Genomic DNA, 3,575 nt, shown 5'->3' with positions numbered 1-3,575 from the left:
AACAACTCTGGCATCAGAGGTTCGGTCATTTGAATTTGCAGGACCTCATGTTATTGCAGAAGAAAGGTATGGTCGAGGGACTCCCTATCTTTCGTAATATTCAGTTAAATTGTGATGGTTGTGCCTTAGGAAAAATGCATAGAGAACAGTTTCTTGTGCATGATAGGAGGAAGGAAACAGATGTTTTAGAACTAGTGCACACTGATGTATGCGGACCTATGCAGACAAGGTCGCTAGGAGGAGCATATTATTTTTTGTTATTTACTGATGACTGCACTAGATATTCATGGGTTTATTTTTTGAACAAGAAAAGTCAGACTTTCCAGTGCTTTATAGAATTTAAAACCTTGGTGGAAAAGCAGTTTGGTAAGAGTATAAAAATTCTCCGATCTGATCAAGGGGGAGAATACAAGCTAAAGGAATTCATGAAATTCTGCAAATCTCACGGGATTGTTCAGCAGTATACAGTGCCACACACACCACAGCAGAATGGAGTTGCAGAGCGCAAAAACAGAACCTTGGTGGAGTGCGCAAGGAGCATGTTACAAGGTAAGGGTCTGTCTAATAGCTTTTGGGCAGAGGCTATTAATACTGTTGTATATTTGAAGAACAGAAGTCCTACCAGGTATCTTGGCTTCAAAACCCCTTTTGAAGCTCTATATGGATTTAAACCAGTAGTAAACCATCTAAGAGTATTTGGGTCAAAAGCATTTGCCCATATACCCAAAGCTGATAGGAAGAAATTAGATCCTAAAGCTGTGAAATGCATCTTTGTTGGTTATGGCACAGAATTTAAAGCATATAAATTATTCAATCTTGAGTCTCGTAAGACATTTGCAAGCAGGGATGTAGTGTTTCATGAACAGGTACAGGAAGGGAAAGATGACGTTGGTGATGATTGGCACATTCCATTGTTGTTGGAGGAAAGCAGCGAGGATGAAAGAGAGCAGGAGCAGAAAGAAGAGCAGAAAGAAGAGCAAAAAGAAGAACAGCAAGAAGGTGATAATGCAAGCCCAGTTATAGCAGAAGAAAACAAATTTGAGGTAAGTCCCCTACCAAGGAGGTCAGGTAGGAAGACTCAATTACCATTGAAATTGAGAGACTATGCTCTGATGTCAAAGGTTTTGAACATTGTAGAACCCTCTAATTACAAAGAAGCTAGTCAATTTAAGGAATGGAGAACTGCAATGAATGAAGAGATGGAATCAATTCTTAGAAATGATACTTGGGATTTAGTTGAGCTGCCTAAGAATAAAACACCCATAGGATGCAAGTGGCTGTTTAAACCAAAAATGAATGCAGACGGAAGTATAGATAAGTTAAAAGCTAGGCTGGTTGCAAAAGGATATTCACAACAGGAAGGTATGGATTTTGATGATACTTTTGCACCTGTAGCAAAGTTAAATACAATCAGAATGCTTATTGCTTTAGCTACTAGATGTAATTAGGAATTACACCAGCTTGATGTTAAATCTGCATTTTTAAATGGTGATTTAAAAGAGGAAATTTACTTAGTTCAGCCAGAAGGGTTTGTAAAGCAGGGGCAGGAACATCTTGTTTGCAGATTGAAAAAGGCTTTATATGGTTTAAAGCAAGCACCCAGGTCTTGGTACGAAAAGGTTGATTCTTTCTTTGTAGAGCATGGTTTCCATAGAAGTTTAAATGACCCAAATTTGTACACCAAGTACAATAATCAGGGGTAGATTATTTTGATTTCTTTGTATGTGGACGACATGATTATAACAGGAAATGCAGATGATTTAATCAGAGGAATCAAAAGGCTTATGGCACAAGTTTTTGAGATGAAGGATCTCGGAAGCCTTCACTACTGTCTGGGATTAGAAGTATTTAGAGATACTGGGCAAACTTTTCTTACCCAAGGGAAGTATGCCAGAAATCTGTTGGAAAAGTTTGGTATGGATCAATGTAGAGCAGCAGCGACACCTTTGCAGCAGAACCTGAAATTGAACAATGATGATGGTGCTAAGGAGGTTGATGCCACAATGTACAGACAGCTGGTTGGCAGCCTGATATATCTTACAACAACCAGACCTGACTTGGCATACTCTGTTAGTGTGTTGAGCCAATTTATGTCGAAACCACTTGAAAGTCACTGGATAGCAGCAAAGAGCGTGTTGAGGTATCTTTGTGGTACTGTTAATTATGGTATTTTATACACTGGTGTATCTGATGTTACTCTAGCAGGTTTTTCAGACTCAGACTGGGCAGGTAACCTGGATGATTGGAGGTCCATCACAGGTTATGCATTCAACATAGGTTTCGGGGTCATAGCTTGGAGCAGCAAGAAGCAGAGTATTGTAGCCTTGTCTTCATGTGAAGCTGAGTATCAAGCATTGTGTGCAGCAACGTGTGAAGCGATCTAGTTGAGAAGGCTTCTCAAAGATGCAGGAAAAGAACAGAAGAATCCCACTTCCATCAAAAGCGACAACCAGAGCACCATTAAATTAGCATACAATCCAGTGTTTCACAAAAACACCAAACATATAGACACTCAGTTCCATTTTGTTAGAGAGAAAATACAATCTAAAGAAATTGCTGTTGTATATTGTAAAACTTGTGACAATGTGGCTGATATTTTCACAAAGCCTCTTGCACGAGTGAAATTTGAATTGTTTAGAAAGATGCTAGGAGTCCAGGAGAACCCTTTCTCCATTAAGGGGGGGAGTTAAAAATAATTAATATTATTTTATATTAATGGAGAAAACGGTTACATTGTTGTAACGTTCTCCCTAGTTTAGGATTAGTTCCTAAAGTTTAGGGGTTTGGGTGCAACTTCCTAATTCCTAGTATTGTATTTAATGATGTAATCTTTCATTGATGAATAATAGAGTGTACGAGAGTGATCTCTCTGTTTTGGTGAGTGTAGTCTCCAAGTGCAGGCCACACCTGAGAGCTACATCTCTTTCTTTTTCAATTTTGTTCACATTTTATCTATTTAAACATGTGCTTAGAGTTTATCGATTGAATATTTCAATCCATAAATTAGTTCCACCTTAAAATCAAGATCCCTCAGTTGTTTGATTTAAAGAAGTGGATTTCTAGCAATTATGTGCCACTTTAATTGAGTTGTTTATCCTTTTAAAGGTGAGAGTGTTATGCTTAGTGAGGCATCGATTCACTTTATTGAGGTGTTTAGATTATGTCCACTTCCAAACGTTGCCCAAGTGAAGTGATTTAAACTTATACATTGACCGAGTATGAGGAGCAAGGAAAATTTAGAAAAAACTTTAGCCACATAATGTTTTTTCTAGCATTAAGATTTTAATGAAATTACTCAAATAAGATCCAAACTAATGTTCCATGAGTCCATTTATTCATAATGCTTAAATCCCTCAAGGATCTAACATCTACATGCAAGATCTAAACGAATCTAAGCTAGTTGTAAAGTTTATCAAAGAGAAACCTAGCAAATGCAAACTGCCAATGAGATAACCAATGAAGCAAGGGTTAACATAATCAGACCAAGGTTAACTAGATTTGGAAATGTGAGTTGAAAGCTTAGAAGAAACAATCTAGATATAAAGATTGGCATTCTTTGCCACTTGGTTATAAAA

Source organism: Pinus tabuliformis, chromosome 3_1 (genome assembly GCF_031772625.1).
Source record: "Pinus tabuliformis cultivar Carrire ecotype Pingquan chromosome 3_1, CPIR1, whole genome shotgun sequence".
Classification (NCBI taxonomy): domain Eukaryota; kingdom Viridiplantae; phylum Streptophyta; class Pinopsida; order Pinales; family Pinaceae; genus Pinus; species Pinus tabuliformis.
Note: the sequence above shows the minus strand (reverse complement) of the source record.